Here is a 21,014-nt window from a genome sequence, read left to right on the forward strand (position 1 = left end):
GCCTAGCTCTTAAAAAATTCTGTTTTAAAGAGTAGTTTCTGGGTTTGTTTCTTGGGGTTTTTTGTTTGTTTTTAAACATAAGCTTCCCTAAGACTTCAAACAAATGCCATGTATATCTGAAACTGAATGTCACAATCTAACTTTCAGGTACCACCACTTAAGCACTAATCTCATTCTCCATGCACATACTGACTTGCTGCTTTCCCCAAAAGAGGAAAATTCAGACTTTAAAGAAAAGCACATCGTAGCTAATACTTCTCACTGTTTTCTGTACTCTCATTGATTAAAGAACTAAATATTCTTTTCCACAGTATACAAAACACAGAATGTTTAACACAATTTTACAGTATAGCATTTTATGATTCAACTACAGGATAACAAACCTTTAATTGCTACATCAAGAAGGAGGAAAAGAGGGACAACTAATTTTTTACCAAACTGGTTCAAGGACAAGATCACAACAGTAAAGAAAAAGGAGCCTTCAGTCCAGCGCAACTCTATCACAGACTTGCTCTGTGATCACTAAAAATGGACAGTTTATTTTTATATAAGTGACATACAACTAGACTTCGCACCTCAGAAATTATGAGAATTTGGTTCAAAAGCAACTTACATCTCTATTTCCTAATTACAGAGCCTGAAGTTTGACTGTCTGCTACAGTCCCTTTAAAATAAATAGCCTCTGAAAAGTTGCAACAGAAAGAAAATAATCCAAGTTCACCAAACTCCTGGTTTTAAATATAGGTGTTGTGATTTAAACTACTAAACTTAGCTGATACAGTCACAAGTTTGGAATGAGTGCTTAAGGGAAGAGAAATGAAGTAGGTATTTTTATTTCCCCTCTCTACACAGGGAAAATTCAGTAGTGTTATGAAACAAGAAGACATAAATGTAAGCGTGGGCTACTGATGAAGGGAATTAATGGTTCTTCTCCCCTTCTTGCCTGTCCCAAACACCTCACTTTTAGTGCCATTCCAGGGAGGCTGAAATGTTCATGCAATTGAGCAGCAACCCAAATCAATCTGACCACAGAACATACATGGCAGAAAATTTAACTTTTGATAGTTACTTTTCATCTAGGTCACTTCTATTCACTGTAGAGCTACATGAGCACTACAAATCAGGAATAAGACTATAATTGTGGACAGCAGCCTGCATTTATCACAAATAAAATTATTACAAAAAATATGGCCTTTGACATTTTACTGATTACGGACACAAGTAAAATATTGTAATAGAGAACATTTGTCTAGTAGAGAGTAGCAGTGTCAGACGAGAAGGCCTATTCTCTGATTTAGATCCAGCTCTTCAAAAGAGCCAACTCTCCTGAATGAGTTACATCTATCTCAGACACAGGCAGCATCACAGATCTCTAGAAAGTGGGCAAAGAGGGATCCTGAGCATCACTATATCAGCAGAGCATACAGCCTCTCTTTTTCACATTCCTAAGATGTCTCTAGGATGGTAGACTGCCAGAAGCTGCGTAGTGATTCAAATAGTTGCCCTGAAGACACATAAGGCACCTGTGGGATGCCAGGGAACATTCCAACACTGTACTGTGTCCTTAAATATTCACCACTGCTGCTTGTAAGACAGATCATTACACACATTAAATCAGAACAATCAGCAGACACAAAGCCTGCTGCATATTAATTGACACAGTCAGCTCATTACCTTTGAGCAATAGATCCTTTATACAAAGCAGTGCTCCAAAGCTGACATTATTACAGATTACACATTCCCAAAATTGTGGGGTGCGTCACTGGTGAAAACATGGCTTGCCTCACATTTGCTGCACAAGACTTAAGATAGCACATGCAAAAGTAAAATTTCACAGTTCCTGACAAAGCATGATGAATAGGAACAGTATTTTATATTGCTAACCTCTTCTCTCTATAAATATTCAAAGTATCAAAGCTGACAGCATATTTCATAACCCACAGAAAGACAAATGGTATCCTGAAGTGACTGCAACAGTCACAGGTTGCAATGAAGCTCAGGACACCATGGAGGGAAGGCAGGCCAAGGAGGTACAGAAACAGTGAACAGTTAGAAGTTAGAGCAAAACTGCTCTAACATATAGCAGCTTACATGACATGCTATCTTCCAGAATGTGTCTGCTTAGAGTTAGGATTAATGGAAATTTTTTACTGGTTCATCTACACTGTGACTATACTCAACTCCAATAATCCACAATCAAACACAGAAGAGCCTGCAGGAAATTAACCCATAAGATCAATAAAGTCAGCTCAAAATAACTTTTACTGTTCACTGGAAGAAACATCTGAGGAAATAAAGTGGTCTCTCCACTCTCCTGCTTACATGAAAGATCCATTACCTGAGATGCAAGACTGTCCCCCCACTATATCACCCAGACAGTAAACAAGGCCTCTTAATATTCACACACATACACACTAAATCAGAATGAAATTCCTCACAACCCTAAAAAGCATACTGAGAGTGGAAAATTTCCAGAGTGGAAATCCATTTTGATTTAGGTGAAATGTACATCTTTGAATTAAGTCTGTAGCTTGCAAACATAGCTGTTTGGTCTGACTGCCTGTTCTCGCAAAAAGCCTATGCTCTAAGAAACTGCTTCAGCCGAAGGACAGAGATAAGGGAGGGCCCCTTGAACTCTGAAACAGACAGAGAGGCTGCTACAGAAAGCAGGGTCAAAATGACCCAGGAATTCTTTCTGATAAAGAAAAAATTAGCGGCAAATGTCATGTGAAATCAGTAGAATGAATATGTATGAACCTATTGTGAAATTGCATGCATATGTATTTGAGAGGGAGATAAAAAAGGATCTGGAGTTCTCAGAGGCAGGCATGTCATTTTAGGGGACCTTCCCACATGCGTCCAGCGCTGTAATAAACATACCGGCTTTACAATTTTCACAAAAGTTGTGGAGTTTGTTTGCTTCCACAAATCAATACTTCATGCACAGCACTTCCATGAAAGACCACAATATGTTCATTCATATGCAAGCAATAGCCTGACAGAGGGCAGACACATCTATTCATCCCAGAAAGGTGGTGCTGGAAAGGTGACTGCATTCTGAAAGATGTTTAAACAACCACTGTAAGCAACCACTAAAACCCTCTGAAAGGGAAACAGGAGTACAGAATTACTGTCCCAAAATAAATAGGATGCATTCTCTCCTAAACCTACATCCAAAGCATCCAAAACCCCTTGTGAAGAGTCCTCTCTATTCCTTATTCCATAAAGAATTTAGGAGAATCAAGGATTAACACCTGTACTCATAAGTTAAGTCTTGTCTGGAAATATTCCCATGCCCTGGAACGTGATCATTTATGCTAGAAAGCAGCTAGGACATTCCCCAGCACTGGGCCATGCCAATTACTGTCCTTCCACACAATTCCCAGGTTTGTGAATGGCACATCAGAACCACTTCAAAGATATTTACATATGAAGTACCAGAAACTCTATACAAAAGTTGCTAAATATAATTTTCTTCTTCTTCAGTCTCAGAAAGCAGAACTGTAAAGGAGCTTAAAAGGCACCAAGTTCAGTTGACAGCCTCCTCAAGTGATAGCACTAGAGAAATGGCAAATAAAACCTGAAATGCAAATAGCATCATGCTTGTCAAAGCCCACATTATCCAGAAATCATTACAGAATGGTCTTGGAGATTCAACTTGCTTATTTGTGAAATATTACACTGAGTCACTAACATTTCTACTGAATCTTTCATATCTTTTAGAATCTACAGCCACTAAGAAGTTTGCCAACTCCACATTCAAGGCAATCATCTCCATTTGGTTTTTTTCCTGCATCCTATACTCACAAGTATTTCTTCCATTTAATCTGTCTACCCCTACATTTTATGAGGCATTTGTAGTGCTGGAGCTGTGACTGAAACAGAAAAATAATTTTAGTAAACCATGACAGTACCCCATTTATCTGTTTTAAAGTAGGAGATGAAAGTTTTCAAATTCTAGAACTGTTATGCAAAATCTTCCCTATAGATGTGAGCCTGACATTTGTTTTTACTCACATTTTCACTGAAAGACTAAACAAGAAAAATGCAACAAAAATATGATCAGGTTTTCACTTAAACTGGAGAAGTTACTTAGCACAGGGACACAAACACCTTTATACCAGCCTAAAATTTACAGGACTTACTACCTTGACTTACTACCTTTGTCAGGGGGGTAGAAAAGAGGTGCAGAATTTGCTTTGAGAGCTACACCAAGCTATCAAAACAAGAGTTAGAGGAGTAAGAAATGACCACTAGATTTATAGAATCCTATTTTCTCACAACAAATGGGCAAATGCCAATGCATTAACATTGCTCATAGCTGCTTGTGTAAAATTTGCCTGAAAAAACAGGTTGAAGTCTGCAGATTAAAGATCTGTACCTTGTATACTAATTAGTTTTTGTTTGTGTGGTTGGGGTTTTTTGTGGTTTTTCTTTTTGGTTCATCACTGGTGAAGCTCCTGTGAAGACACTGTCCCATTACACTCCACTGATACTAACTTTGAGAAAAGGATCAATGAATTGATGGATGAAAGAACAGAATCCTTCCTCTCATACCAGTTATCGTCTTCCTGATACACCTAAGGTTCAAGAACAGCTAGGAGGGAAACATACCAAACCTTTGGAACTAGTTCAGAGAGGGTCTCAAAGACAACAGTAATAGGAAAGCCTGATTTGACAAGCTTAGGTGTAATATAGATGAAACAAAGCTATTAAAAAAGTTCATTGGCTTACATACAATATTGTATTCAGCACAGACAGTCCCTAACAAGTCTGCCAAATTCCACCTTGGAATTCTGGTGAGCAGTCTTTGGCCTGTTTAGGACATTTATTGACAGAGTACCTGGGGAGTCAGTCCTGAAGGGCAACGGTGTTCAGGAAGGCTAGATGTGCTTTAAAAAGGAATTGTTAAATATTCAGGAGCAGGTTGTCCCCATGTGTAGAAAGAGAAGTTGTTGGGGAAAGACCAGCCTGGTTAAACAGAAAATTTAGGCTGGAACTTAGGGGAAAAAAAAAAAATCTATCATCTCTGGAAGGAGAGACAGATAACTTGGAAGGACTATAAGGATGTCATGAGGGACATATATAGGAAGAAGATGAGGACAAAAGCCCAACTAGAACTTGATTTGACTGCTGCAGTTAAAGACAAAAAAAAAGTTTCTATAAATACATTTGCAGCAAAAGGAGGGTCAAGGAGACTCTCCATTTATTGAATGCAGAGGGTAGTGTAATATCAGGGTATTGAGTCAAGGGGCCAGCTGGGAATACAACTGGGATAGTAGAAGATTGCATATTTTAGTTAAGATTTTAAAATTAGTTAAGAAGCTAAGTTAGTAATATCGGTGGCAAGAATCAAGTACCTTAGTTAAAGAGTAACAAATACATTAGGAAAGAGAAGCTAGGAGTGACAGGGATAGATGTAGCAATTGTGAAAGAGCAGAGACCATAAAAATACCTTGCCTTAAGAATAATCAAACAGTTAGGAGAGGCTTGGACTGTGACCAGCAGATCAAAAAGTCCTGCCAACTGGCCATGGGTGAAGAGTTCACCATGAAGACGGCTTTCTTCCTCCCATACACTCACTCCCTTATTTCAAAATCCCACAGACCCAATTAAGGGAGTACAATTGCGCAGACATAATGGATATTCAGCTGATTATAATACAAAGCGGGCAGGTAATGATTATGTATTATGTGTCCTTAGAAACAGCTTGGATATGTAAAACCTTTCCTGTATAAATAGAGAGCAGGAGTCTGCAACTCCTTGCACATGTATTTGGAAATGATTCCACATGTGTCCAGCACACTGCAATAAATACTCTTCTTTTCAACTTTAATTAGTTGAAGAGTCATCTGTCCGTGCACCAGTATGAAGAAAAGGCAGAGGTATTTGATGCCTTCTTTGCCTCAGTCTTTAATATCAAGACAAGTTGTCCTCAGGATAACCAGCTCCCTGAGCTGGAAGGTAGGGACCGGGAGCTGAGTGAAGACACCATAATCCAGGAGGAGATGGTTAGTGACCTGCTATGCCAATTAGATACCTACAGGTCTATGGGCCCAGAGGGGATCCACCCCAGAGTAATGAGGAATCTGGCAAAAGAACTTGCCAAACCACTCTCAATCATATACCAGCAATACTGGTTAACCAGAGAAGTTCCAGCTAATTGGAAATTAGTAAACATAATGCCCATCTACAAGAAGGGTTGGAGGGATGATCTGGGGAGTTACAGGCCTGTCAGCCTTACTTCGGTGCCAGGCAAGGTTATGGAGATGATCCTGAGTGCCAATACATGGCACATGCAGGACAATGAGTGGATCAGGCCCTGGCCAACATGAATTTACAAAAGGAAGGTTCTGCTTGACCAACCTGATCTCCTTTGTCCTGGGTAACCCAAAATGTTATTGTATTCCATAGCCATCTGTGCCCAAAATTGCTACTATCTCTTTAAGACCCTGCAATGCAACGGTGGGGCAGGGGTTGCCCGGGGCTTTTAAAAGTTGGAGCATGCAGGGAGCCCTCTCTCTCTTGCCATTTTGGCTCTCTCTCTCTCTTTCACCTTGTAGCTCTTGCTCAAGGCAGAGGCTCCCTTTTGTGGTTTATTTTCTGTTTCTCTCTGGCCTCTGGAAGGGGTGGTTTCAGGCAGGTTTCTGGACTCAAAAAAGTAGCAACTCAAGAAGCTGCATTTCATGATCAAAAACTGTTTCAGAGTAAAATTTGCAACACCTGTCAGCAGTGCGAAGTCTAAGCTGGTCTGGGGTTGGGCTGCCATGCATGAGTGCCTGAGAGTCCATTTTCTCCCTCCCCCCATGAAAGCGGAAACCCAAAACAGCAGTGCCACCACCGGCAAAGTCCAGTGGGTGGCAGGCAGCAACAAGCAGTAGCACTGACCCTCACAAATATCAGCAATTCCCATCTTCCACTAAACTGCTTCATAAGCTCCTACTTTCCTGTATTTTTTTTCCAGGGGCAAGAGTGTGCCAGGCAAGGTTAGTCTGCCATCTCCCTTTTGTCTCACAGACTACACAGGCACCTGAAGAGCATGCCATCTTGGAGGGAGGGCTGCCACTGTCTTTTTCCTTTGTCTCTCTACACACATGGCGAGCACCCTCTTGGGGAAGGAGACTGCCATTTTGGGTTTCTCTGTTCACAGGGAGTCTGTGGGATTTCAGCAACTTTGTAACTAGCGTCTATAACTTATTTTTTGCCTGTTGCTGTTTCATTTTTTAGTAAACTTATTTTTTCACTTATATCTACTTGTATTAGTTTCTTCTTATTGGTGGGAAGGGATTAATTAAAACTAAAGAGGTAACTCATTTGCGTCCACCTTAAATTGTCTTAAACCAAGACACCTTCTATGACAAAGTGACCCACTTAGTAGATGAGGAAAAGGCTGTGGATGTAGTCTATTTAGAGTTCAGTAAAGCATCTGACACCATCTCCCACAGCACCCTCTTAGAAAAACTGGCTGCTTGTGGCTTGCATGGGTGGACTCTTAGATGGGTAAAGAAACAGCTGGATGGACAGGCCCAGAAAGTTATGGTATATGGAGCTAAATCCAGTTGGTGGCCAGTCACTAGCTGTGTTCCCCAGGGCTCAGTTTTGGGGCTGGTCCTGTTTAACATGTTTCTTGATGATCTGGACAAAGGGGTCAAGTGAATCCTCAGTAAATTTGCAGACAATACCAAGTTGGGTGGGAGTGCTGATCTGCTCAAGGGTAGGAAGACTCTACAGTGACATCTGGATAGACTCAATCAATGGGCTGAGGACAACTGCATGAGGTTCAATAAGGCAAAGTGCCGGGTCCTGCACTTGAGTCACAGGAACCCCATGCAGTGCTACAGGCTGGGGGAAGAGTGGCTTGAGGGCTGTTTGGCAGAAAGGGACCAGGGGGTGCTGGTTGACACTTGGCTCAATATGAACCAGCAGTGTGGCCAAGAAGGCCAATGGCATCCTGGCCTGTATCAGCAATAGTGTAAGCATCAGGACTAGTGAGGCTGCACCTTGATTACTGCATTCAGTTTTGGGCCCCTCACTTCAAAAAGGACATTGAGGTGCTGGAGCATGTCCAGAGAAAGGCAACAAGGCTTGTGAAGGGTCTAGAAAACATGTCTTATGAGGAATGGCTGAGGGAGCAGGGGTTGTTTAGTCTAAAGAAGAGGAGAATCAGGGGGACCTCATCTCTCTGTACAATTATGTGAAAGAAGGTTGTAGTGAGGTGGGGGCCAGTCTCTTCTGCCATACCTACAGTGAGAGGACCAGAGGAAATGGCCTTAAGCTGAGACAGGGGAGATTCAGATTAGATATTAGAAAAAAAAAATCACTGTTAGGGTGGTCAGGCATTGGAATAGGTTGCCCAGGGAAGTGTAAGAGTCACCATCCCTGGAGGTGTTCTCTTGGCATCTAGATCTGGTACTGGGAGATATAGCTTAGGGGTTACATTGATGGTGCTGGGTGGTGTAAGGACTTGGAAGGTGTTGTAGTGTGTTTTTATACTTTGTAATGGTTTTGATTTTGTATCCCCTTATTTTCCCCAAATGGCTTACCCCCGATTGTACTATCCCTCAACCTGTGTAATCCCTCTCGTTTGTTGAGATCATCCCCAAATCCCCGCCCTGGCTCTCTGTCAATCACTCAGCATCCCATCCTTTCTATCTAGAACTTCTGGTCCAGGTCGTCGAGTGATTAGTCAGAGGCCAGGGGTCAGCCCCCCAAGTGCTACCCCATACACTATCCCAAATGCCCATTCCCTAAGTTTTCACCCCTGAAAGCTCTTTATTGGTCAGCAAATTTATCTACTTTTTGCTTCACACCTCCCTTTAAAATGTAATTTTGGCACCTCTCCCAGGCACTCTGAGCAGGAGGCCCCCTGGGGTGGGGAGCTGCCAGGAGCTCCAAATAAAACTTTGGATTAACCCCTGCTAAGAGTCGGCCCTTTCATCCTCTACCGATGTCTCTAGCGTCTCTTCTGCTGCAAAGGCGACTAGCCTAGCTGCCTTCAGTGCCCTCGGGGCACGAGAGAGAATGTCTCCCCCGCTGGCCATGTCGGGGCTGGCCAGGGTTCCTGGGGAGCTCCCAGAGAGACAGAAAGGCACAGTTGCCCATCTCAAACACTGTCAAGGCCATGGAGAGAATTTGCCAAAAGCCACAGGAACAGGAACTTGAGATAAGCACAGAGGGGAGGAATTTGTGACAGGAAGGTGCTAGTTCCAGGCTGGGCAGAGGTGAGATCTGGCTAGCACATACTGGTTAATGCATCTGGACAAAAATTCCAACCATGGCAGACTGTGGGAAAAGAAGCAACTGCTCATACACATATCACCCCAAGTTTTAGGAATGCCATTGTGATCACCCCATAGATACCCAAAACTTGGACTGTGTAAAGTTGGTACCCCCAGAAGAATGACTCTGGGACCCCCACAACAAAGTCCAGGGTGAAGGAGAACTCAGAGGATGCTGTTAGATCCCACAGGTGGTGACTATCTTCTGCTCTCTCCTCTTTTCTCTCCTCCTCACTCATCCCTCTTTGCCTCTCTTTTCTCTCTCCTCCCTTCTCTCCCATTCCCTCTCTCCTCCTTTCTCTCTCACTCCCTTCTCTCTCCCCCTCTCTGTCTGTCCTTTTTCTCTTCCCCTTTCTCTCTCTGTGTCTCATGAAAGACCTTTTGTTGCTCAAGGCCCTACTTGAAGAGGTTCTTCTTTCAGGTCATTTGATAGAGAGGGCTCAGAAGCTGGCTATAAACCTAGAACATGCATTCTCCAGAACCCCACAAAGCCTAGAAAAGCTTGTGTTTCCTTCTTGTTAGCTGGTGGGAAAAGTTGCAATTTTGTTAACCACCTCTGTAGGCACATGACAGCATCCACCCTGCCATTTTATTCCCAAGGTCCCTTGACCTTCCTTTTCTTTTTGGCAAACTCAGTTTTCCAAAGAATCTGAATTATGTTCTTCCATTTCTAAAACACTTCTGCCTTATTGCCCCACACAATATCATTATCAATATATTGTAGATGTTCAGGGGCATCACGTTTTTCCAATTCAGTTTGGATCAGTCCATGACAAATAGTAGAGCTGTGCTTCCACCCTTGGGTGTGTGGCAGGGCTGGCGTGGGCTCCATGGCCAAGGTGCACGGGGGTTGGAAGTTGATTCTGCAGGGGCAGCAGGACCTGCATCTCATCACCAGGCAAGTCACCACGGGCAGCAAGAACCACTGAGGGAGCCAAAAAATCATCCTCCAGATCTCTTACTCCTGAAGCCTGCAAGGCTTTAGAGACAATTACCGATGCTCTGCAAAATAGACAAGCACATCACTATGTTCCAGATAAACCTTTTTTCCTTGCAGTTTTAGGAGAAACGCTGAGACAGTATGGCCTCATTTTCCAATGGGACTCCTCTCAAAAAGATCCTTTGTTAATAATAAAATGGATTTTTCTTTCATACAGGTCACCAAAGACAATCTTCACATCCTTTAGAGATGATATCTCAGATTATTATCAATGGCAGAGCTAGGCTTCTTTCTATAGCAGGTGGCAAATTTGCAATCATCTATTTACCTATGATTAAATCCTATTTTGATTGGGCAATGCAAAAGTCAGAAGATTTGCCGTATGCCTTGTTAGATTTTCCAGGATTTTGTTCCATTCATTATCCAGCACACAAATTGATCAAAGCTAAATTATGCTACAAAGAAAAACCCCTGATCAGTGAAGAACGTTTAGATGCAGTTGCTCTTTTCACTGATGGGTCAGGACAAACACACAAGGCAGTAGTTACATGGCAAAATAAAGATACTAAAGCCTGGGAACAAGATGTTCAAAAAGTCGAAGGTTCTCCTCAGATTGTTGAATTGGCAGCAGTTGTAAGAGCATTTCAGCTCTTTCCAGAACCTTTTAACCTAGTCATTAATTCAGCATATGTTGCTAATAAGAGAATTGAAGGGTCTGTTTTAAAGGATGTTAACAACTACAAGTTGTGTCTTTGGCTGTTGTATTGCACTAAGTATTTATTTAGTTATTTGCACTGTGTGTTCGGTAATTTGTACTGTTCACATGATTTGTATTCTATCACCACATGGCCTTGGCCTTCCCCTTCCCCTCCCCCCCCCCCCCCCCCAATTAGTGTTGCTGGTCTCTTCCTGGTTTACCCCTCCCCTCGCCCCTCCTCACTTGTATCCCATTGGCTGTTGCCCCCTTCCTCCGCCCCCCTTCCCCTCAGCTCAAAATCCCCCCAGGGAGAAGGTGACTCCCTTTTCTCCATCTGGGGGGTCACCTGGATGATTTGGTGTCTCCTATCAAGGAAATAAATTTAGGACTTAGTCCCCACGTGGAGAAGAGTGCTTCTCGTCATTTGCCTTTTGTCCTATGTAAGATCGTGTGGGCTGGGGTCCATAGCTAGCCGGATTGGACCTGAACAGCCCGCCAGACACGGATTCTTACATTTGGCTTACCCGTCTTTATCAAATTTTGTTATACAGAAATAATCCCTATTTTGTTTCTCACATCAGAGCTCATTCCGGTCTCCCAGGATTTATGGCAGAAGGAAATGCACATGCTAATGCATTGGCATCAGCAGAGTCTGGGGAAAGGGTTGCAGCAGACACTGAAGATTCCACTTCAGTGCTTCCTGCAGCTATCTTGCCTAATATTACTGAACAAGCTAAATTGAGTCATGCCTTTTTTTACCAAAATGAACAGGCACTCAAACGAGATTTTCACATCTCCCTAGAGCAGGCACAAGCCATTGTATGCGCTTGCCCCGACTGCCAGCTTGTTCAGCCTATCCCTTCTACGGGGGCAACCAACCCACGGGGGTTGGAAAATTTGCAGAAGTGGCAAACAGATGTCACAAAGTACCCTTCTTTTGGGAAATTTAAAAATATCCATTGACACATTTTCAAATGCAGTTTTTGCTTCTGTACATACAGGAGAAACAGCTAAGCATGTTTGCCAGCATTTTCCACAAGCATTTTCCTCATTAGGTGTCCCTCAAGAAATCAAAACTGATAATGGTCCTTCATATGCTTCACAAGAATTGGCCACATTTTTAAATGACTGGGGTGTTCACCACACATTTTGTATTCCCTACTCTCCCATGAGTCAGGGAATGGTAGAAAGAACACATCAAACTCTAAAATTCATTTTCAGATCAGCAGAAAGGGGGAGGGGCCCAGGACACACCTCAAAGGAGGTTGAATAAGGCTTTGTATGTTTATAATTTTTTAACAGTTCTGCAGAAGAGCCTGATCCTCTAATTTACAGACATTTCAAGAACAACAAAAAAGCAAAACTGAAAGAACATCCCCCAGTTTTATTTAAAAATCTAGAATCAGGACAAATAGAAGGACCATATGATCTTATAACAGGGGGAAGGGGTTTGCATCTATTTCTACAGATAAAGGACTCAAATGGGTGCCAGTAAAAAACGTGAAACCGTACTGCCCATGGCCGTGGACGCTTCCACATCAGCCAGTGACCCCGCGAGTGGAAGCTAAGAAACAGGCACCCAAACATGAATGACACAGAATCACCCAGAGAAAACTGTCTGCCAGAAACAGTTCAAGAAAAGAATGGAGTTGTATTATTATTTGCGTGGATGCATGCTGCTTTTACCCTTTTGTTTTTATTTTTGCAGTGAAGCTTTACCTGTAACTCAACCAAAGACAAATGTTTAGGTTTCTTTAGCCAAGTCCGCAGGTTCTGACACCATCTGCTTATCCAACACAAGCCCTGATAAACTTTTTTCAACTTGTTTAGCTGGAGTGCCTTTCCCAGAAGGTTTTGATAATGTCACTTTTGATAAATATTTGCCATATGATGATCACCACATTTCCCCAATTCCTAACCCAAGACACCAAACTTATATTGATAATTTTAAAGTTGATAAATCTGATCTTAAAGAATTAGAAATTTTAGGCTCATTAACTATGGATACTTGTTATTTGTTTCATTTTGTAGGAAAAAATGGGCCACATTTAAATGTTACTCCTTATCACCCAGTTTATTGCAATATGACTTCTTGGTGTCATCAAACTAAGCTTCTTACATATGATGAACCTTCTGCAGATTGTTTTAACAAACTTCCAATTCAATTTCCTAAAGGAATTTGGCTCATCTGTGGAAACAGGGCTTGGCAAGGTATTCCCTCAAAACTAGATGGTGGCCTTTGTGCCCTGGGACAACTTAGAATAATTGCTCCCAGTGTCAAAAAAGCAATCAAAAAGAAAAATAGAAAAATAAGATCTTCCTTGGGGCATTATTTTGAGGGCAACTGCAATAGTGATTTTCACCCTTGGAACTCTGAAAAATCAATTGTTACAAGCATTTTTTGGCCTCAGCGAAGTTCTTAAATTGCATTGAAACAGTTAAACAAATTAGGGTGTTGGCTCAGTAAAGAAGTAAATGCCACCTGTCCTAGATTGCAAGGCAATATATATTCTATTTGCCATCTGCTAGAGGTTTGGCAGTTATCTTCTGTTAATTGCAGTTTTCCTTATCTCTTCCACAAACCAATCTTCCCTCCAGGAAGACATCTGCTGTTAATGGGCTATTGAATGTCACTGCGTGACTGGTGAAAATTACAGCATCCCATTGTGAGATGCTCTGCCCAGAGGGAGGAGCCAAGCATTCCTAACTGGATATAATCTGAAATTTTTGAACACCAACATGACTTCTCCACTGGATTCCCAGAGGAACAGCTGTCTTTTCCACTGGATCTTCAGAGGAAGACTACACCCTTCTAAAGGATCACTGCTCCAACAGAACCACATCTGCCACTCCAGGAGGACTGCAGCCACCATTCCAATTGGACTGCCACCAACACCCTGAACAACAGGGTGTCAGATTGTATTCTGATTCTGTCAGTGATTTTTCTTTTGTATTATTGCATGTATTTTGTGGGTTTTTTTCCTTTTCCTAATAAATTGTATTTCTGACTTGGAGTCTCTCACTGGTTTTGCTTTCAAACCAGAACACCACCTCTGCTATGATTAGTGATTTGCTAACAGATGAAGAGGCAGTTAGACACACCACTTTACAAAATAGAGCTGCTATTGACTTTCTTTTACTAGCACATACTTTCTTTTATTAGCACATGCTTTCTTTTAGTAGCACATGGGCATGGCTGCGAAGATTTTGAAGGACTGTGTTGTATGAACTTGTCTGATCAATCTGCTTCTATTCATAAACAGCTGCAAAACTTAAGAGATTTAGCTAACCAAATTACAACAGATGAAACATCTTGGCTAGTTTGTTTGATGGTTGGAGCTTTTCACTTTGGCTGAAGGAACTTTGTAAAATAGGCTTGATTGTTTTAGTGGTGATAATTGTAATTATAGTAGTGGTACCCTGTGCACTTCAATGTGTGCAGAGAATGATGAATAAGACAGTTTCTAGCATCTTTGTTGTTCATCAGAACGGGGGAGATGTTGGGAAGGATGAAAGTCTGACAAGAAAGTTTAACAGATATGTATGCTTGGCAGAAAGATCTTTTAATGTAGAATCTGAGAATGAAATAGAGATGGAAGCAAGTTTTGATATAGAAGAATAATAGAAGTGTAGATTGAGGTTTGCTGAGCCAGTCTTGCTGGACAACTAAGAAGGCAAAGGTTATGTCAAGTTGGAAAGAGGTTTTATTACTTAGAGTAAAGGATAAGCTGACCACAAACAACAGGATGGTTTTTACCAAGCAGAAAGATACCATGGGCAAACAAGACATGTAGATGCGGCAAGTAGAAAAAGGGTCTAAGAATTTTCCACTGCAAGAAAACTGAAAAACAAATTTAAGCTTAAACTGTAACATACTAACGCATGTGATTGGATAGTATTAACTACAATATGGTAATGATAGTAGTTATGATAGGCTATAGGTAAAAGTAAAGATTGGTTCTACTGTATTAAGATGCTCAGCAAAGTATATAATGCAATGTAACCAAAACTAAAGGGACTTCAAGCTTCTCTGCAGCCGGAGCTGACAGCTGTAGGCACAGGCAGGCTCTGTCACCCACGACCCTGGACTATTATAACATCTTAGATACAATAAATTGCATTTTAAAGAGCCACCTGAAGTCCCACATCTCTCGTTATGGCTCTTACACTTGGGGCAGTCAATTCCAGGTGTATCGGACACCTCTCCAAATGAAAGCAAACTGTGGCTTGCACTCTACATCCAAAGGAATTGAGAAAAATGCATTGGCAACGTCAATTGTAGCACACTGCCTGGCTGTCTTCGACTCCAGTTCATATTGGAACTCTAATGTCTGTTACAGCAGCACTCAGTGGTAACACTACTTCATTTAGGCCACGATAACCTACTGTTAACCTACACCCTGCATCAGACTTTGGCACTAGCCATATGGACTATTAAAATGCAAGTGAGTCTTGCTGATCACTCCTTGGCTCTCCAGTTGATGAATCAGCTCACGGATGCAAGCTAGGGAGTCTCAGTTTGTGCAATATTGCTGCCAGTACAATGTCCTGGCAATTGGCTCCTGCCGGTCTTCAACCTGAAGCAATCCCAAGATGAAGGGATCTTCTAAGAAGCCTGGCAGGGTAGATAATTGTTTGACCTTCCCTGTATTCATTGTAGCTACATCAAAAGCCTGTCAATACCCTTTTGGATCCTTGAAGTACCCTCTCCTGAGGTAGTCCATGCCAAGGAGACCAGTCACAATGGGGTGATTTTGTCACCCCGTTAAGCTCACCTAAGCCTCCAATACAGACAATTCTTGGTATCCCCCTATCACTCCAGAGATCCAGATGGGTTCTGTGCCCCTGTACCCTGATGGCATCAGTGTACACTGTGCACCGGTATCTACTAAAACTTTATACTTCTGTGGATCTGATGTGCCAGGCTATTAAACCCACACAGTCCAGTATACCTGGTCATCCCTTTCCTTCTCCTGGGCAAAGGCAAGGACCCCTCTATTCCTGTTCCTGGTCAGAGTACTTGCTGTCTGACCTTTGCAATGCCACACCAGATGTCTCCTCATCACGGTCAAAGGAAGTGATTTCACTTGTGTCTGGGAGATCGCTGATTGTCTTGTCTCTCTGCAGCAACTACACTGACAGCCTTCTCGGGCAGCCCCTTCTTAACAACTCTCTTCCCTCTCAGTTCACTGACACGGGCTTCCAGCTTAGAGGTGGGTTCACCATCCGACTTCCTCATGTCCTCCCTCTGGTCACAAAGAAACAGAGTTCGTTATGTGGCCTGTGCTTGGGGGCTTCCCTCTGACTGGAGCAGGAGAGAACTGATCTCTTGGGCTGCCCCTAAAAGCTGAGGTGCTGGTCTGTAGGGATGTGGAAGTACCCAAAGCTTCTTCTAAGTTTCAGTGTCTTCCTGGCTCCATCTCTACAGGTGGCATATCCATTTTCAGGTAATACATTGCTACCAAGCTGCTGGAATATGATGCAGGGGAACATTGAACCACCTTCCTCCACAGGGCCATTTTGAGCAAGAGACATCCTCTGAATCTTTAGGAACACTATTTTTTAGATCACTATAGACAACTTGTAGCACTGCTAATTCTCTCAATAACTGGATACCTTCATCTGCAGTGGTCCACTTCCCTGGAGAGTTCACAAGATCTTCCTTAAATGGATATCTTGCCCTCACACTTGAGAGAAGCCATTTCCATAGGCTGCAAATTGCTCCTTCCTGCCCAATTCCTCTTTCAATTTCCCAATCATTAGCAAGGGATCCCAGCTGTTGGGCTTCATGACCTAACTGCTGACTGTGGGCCCCATTATCTCAGCATCAAAGCAGCCATGCAGAAATCTGCTCACGTGGCTGGCAGCTGTAATCTTTACGCAAACCTTGAAGTTCTGATGAAATCAGGGACCAAGTAACTTCGGTTTCCTGTTTGATTTGCCTCAATCATTTCAATTTCTGTGTTGAAGGAGCAGCTTCTTGATCTAACCCCTCCTTTGCTGATTCTCCTTCCTCTTTGGTTGGATGGATGGGCAGAGTCCAGTAAGATTAAGTTTAACAAGTCCAAGTGCCAAGTCCTGTATTTTGGCCACAATAACCCCCTGCAACGTTATAGGCTGGGGACAGTATGGCTGGACAGTGGCCGGGGGAAAGGGACCTGGGGGTACTGGTTGACAGCCAACTGACCATGAGCCAGCAGTGTGCCCTGGTGGCCAAGAAGGCCAATGGCATCCTGGCCTGTATCAGGAATAGTGTGGCCAACAGGACCAGGGACGTCATTCTTCCCCTGCACTTGGCACTGGTGAGGCCGCACCTTGAGTATTGTGTCCAATTCTGGGCCCTTCAGTTTAGGAAGGACCTTGAGATGCTTGAACATGCCCAGAGGAGGGCAACAAGGCTGGTGAGGGGTTTGGAACACAAGCCCTATGAAGAATTACTGAGGGAGCTGGGGTTGTTTAGCCTGGAGAAAAGGAGACTCAGAGGTGACCTTATCACTCTCAACAACTTCCTGAAAGGTGGTTGTAGTCAGGTGAGGGTTGGTCTCTTTTTCCAAGCAGCAACTGACAGAACGAGAGGACACAGTCTTAAGCTGCACCAAGGGAAATTTAGGTTGGATGTTAGGAAAAAGTTTTTTACTGAAGGAGTGATAAAGTACTGGAATGGCCTGCCTGGGGAGGTGGTGGAGTCACTATCCCTGTATGTGTTTAAAGAAAGACTGGATGTGGCACTCAGTGCTGACGGAGAAGGAAGACTCGTTCACCAGATGATGATCTACAAGTCTCGTCTTTATTCCCGAATCGCCAATTATTATACACCTTTTAATTAGCTCATGCATAGTGCAAAATCCCAGCTCACCATTGGCTAATTAGTTATCAGCTATCTACGTGCTGTTTTGGTGCAACTACCACCACTTTCCCAAGCTGTTTTGCTTTACCACCTGTTTTTGTGCATTACTTCATCCCGTGGGACAAGGACACACAGTTGAATTGGAATGGCAACTCCCCTCATTCTCTATCTCGGTCAAATTAATCTCACTGTGACCTTTAGCTCGGAGCCAGCTTGTTACAAAGCTCTCAACATTTCCCCCGTTTTCTTTTTGGGCCAGAAGTGTTGTTTTCCAAGCCCTTTCCATCATCTGACTCACCATTCTTTGTACGCAATTAAGCAAGCATGGTAATACAAGCATTAGCAATACTATCACACCTAATATCCTTATAGCATACATGATCATTATTCTCAGCCAAGGGCCCAATCCCAGGCTCTTTATCCAGCCTTCTAATCCCAATCCATCATCCTCCTTCAGGGCATGTAGCCCTTTCTGGAGCTCTTTAATTTTCGTATGTATTGATACAGAATGATCTGATAAATTCATACAACACATACAAGATCAGAAAATTACTAAACACTACAACACTGAACTCTTATCCCAGAGTCTGCGACAGCTGATAAACCTTAAAATGACAGAGAATTGGAGAAATCATGTCCGGATTCATGTTTCTCCAAATCACCTCCGAAAATGGCTCAGCTGTCATAGATGGTCAAATCGCCAAGTCAAAAGGACTTGAATACTATTTGATGCAGAAAATATCTGGGTTGATCATCAATCACTCCATCCAAATAGAGCTAGAGCTTGGCCAGAGCCCGAACTCTAATTGGTGAGTGTCACTTAACATACTTTTTAAACAAGGCTTTTAAAAACAACCGTTATAAACAAGAAACCTTAGGGTTACAAACCAATCAAACTATCAAACAATGGAATCCTTCTGAAGTTTCTGTCAAGACAGAGATTTTCCAAACACAGCAAACTTCTTGAATTCTCTGCTGGAGTATTTCTGTAATAATAATTAAAAGAACCACAAAACTAGCAATTTGGCTAAAAACCCTCAAAAACATCTAAATAGTTAGGAAATAAAAAGACAGGATCCTGAAGAGACACGTGTCTTGCAGGTGATCACACAAAAAAAAAAAAAATAAATAGAAAAACACATGAAAGGAAAACACATGAAAGCCGGCTGCAAATGCTACAACACACCAACAACAACTCTCATCACAAAAATCTGAAAACTCCCTAACAAGAAGTGCTTGAAGGGGTTAAGACAACCTTCCCAAAGTATTCATCTAGTATTAACAACAATCACTATCAGCATTACTTACAAAAACTAAAAATAACAAAGGTTATAAACTTAATATAAATAATTCTTAAAACTTTGAATCATTGGGGAATCGACTGATGACCCCATAACAGGGTCTGATTCACCTTTCTCAAATGCTTTGTCTTCCAAGACACCTTGGGTAATTAAATCTCTACTAATACTTTCATCTTTACATGACATTTTGTTTCCCTGGGAATAATTTTTTACAATAGAAGCAGTTCCTCTGGCATTTTGTTACACTGAGATTTCTTACTGATTGACAACAATCATTAACTGAAGGATAACAGGCTGGTAAAGCTGGACAGTTTGCATAGATATTTTAAAACAAAACTGAGAAAGATGACAGATAATTTTAAACACAAATAATTTCACTTAAAATAAGGACAGTACAAAAACAATTAGCACATTTACATCCATTTATCTAATGCCATCTCTTAATGAATAGAAGAGAGCAAAGACTATAAAAACCATAGTATACAGAAATATTACAGTTTAAATCTTCTCACATGTAGTCCAAACAGAAACCAGGAAGTTTACTTAGACTCTGCCCCCCTAAAAGGTTGCTCCCGCCTCAGGCAAGGGAAAGGCAATGAAGTCATCAAACCTTAAGGCATCAAACTCAAATACTCTACCACTTTTAAAAAAGCAAACACATTTACAAAAAAAACTAGTAAACAAACTGTAAATCCTGTGGAACAGTTGGGTGAAGTGCCCCGCATAACATCTGCTGCTGCATTTTCTGTGGAGTTGCCCCCTTTTTTTTTTTTTTTTTTTTTTTTATAAAAAGCTGGATGAAGCACTGTGTGAATTTTCAGAAGTTTTCCATCCTGATCTTGAAGAAAATTCCTGACCTGTTTTTTCTCAGACACTTGTTTGAATTGCTGCGATGGGCTGGCTGCTGTGGTTGCCGGGCAGCTGCGACAGGGCGGTGCCTTGAGGAATGTCTGCCTGCGCCCGTCTCCGCCTGCTCCGGCAGAGCCTCAGTCTGCGCCACCTCGGGGGTGCGGAAAGGAACGCTCTCGCCCAGACCCGCGCAGCCCCGATCTCCTTTGGGCTTCGCTCCACCTGGATCTCCGCTCGGGCTGGTTCCCCCTGGCTCTGCGCCAGCACCCGCAGCCAGCAGGAGCATGTCCCACACCGCTGGTGCTCTTGTACGCTTGCAAAAAGTGAGAAAGCCCTCCCAGCTCCAGCTTTCGGGTTTCGCGTTACTGGTGTGCGTCCGCCGCCGCTACCACCGGCACTGCGCTTGTCGCTGCCGCGCATTCGGCCCCCGCGTCTCGCCTTGGCTGGCCCAGCCCTGGCTGGCACTTCCCTCGTGATCTGTGCGCTTTCCCCATGGACAGCTGCCGTGCAAGTTTTTGCCACTGTGCGTGTCGCTGGACCCGTGGTGCGCGTAACCGCCGCCAGCACCGAGCATGCCGCCGCCACCATACGTGTTCTCGCCGCCGCGTCTGCCCCGGGCTCTCCCGCGGCCCCCATTGCCCTCCTGGTCCCGAACTTACGCCACTCTGTTAATTCATGTACTGTATAAGGATTTTGAGAAACTCCTTGTGCATACCCGTAAGCTAACAACTGTGGGAGCTCTTTCTGCAAGTCTATGTCCTTAACCTGACGCTTTTTTAAAAAGCAAGTAAATAAATCATATGCTGCTTGCCTTTCCATTCCTAATCAGCGCTGTTGCAAGGCTTCCAGGCTTCAGCAGCACATAGGCTGAGACTATCTATATAGCTCCCAGGGCCGCGAACTCGCAGTGGTTCGTTTGCCGTCCCACCCCTTGCTTCAGAGGGACCCGCTCCTACTTCTCCGATCCGTGGCAGCTGTGTCCGTCCGTAGTCGTCTTACGGGTCGACGTCGGGGTCACCATTTGATGGAGAAGGAAGACTCGTTCACCAGATGATGATCTACAAGTCTCGTCTTTATTCCCGAATCGCCAATTATTATACAC

At 43.0% G+C, this 21,014-nt stretch overlaps 1 protein-coding gene across 4 annotated transcripts in view; it reads right to left on the bottom strand.

The window, feature by feature from the left end:
• The window catches only part of LOC135288982 (mothers against decapentaplegic homolog 2-like), a 74,580-nt gene that overhangs the window by 32,295 nt on the left and 21,271 nt on the right, over nucleotides 1–21,014 (bottom strand). The gene's annotated exons all lie outside the window — the stretch shown is intronic.

Source organism: Passer domesticus, chromosome W (genome assembly GCF_036417665.1).
Source record: "Passer domesticus isolate bPasDom1 chromosome W, bPasDom1.hap1, whole genome shotgun sequence".
Lineage (NCBI taxonomy): Eukaryota > Metazoa > Chordata > Aves > Passeriformes > Passeridae > Passer > Passer domesticus.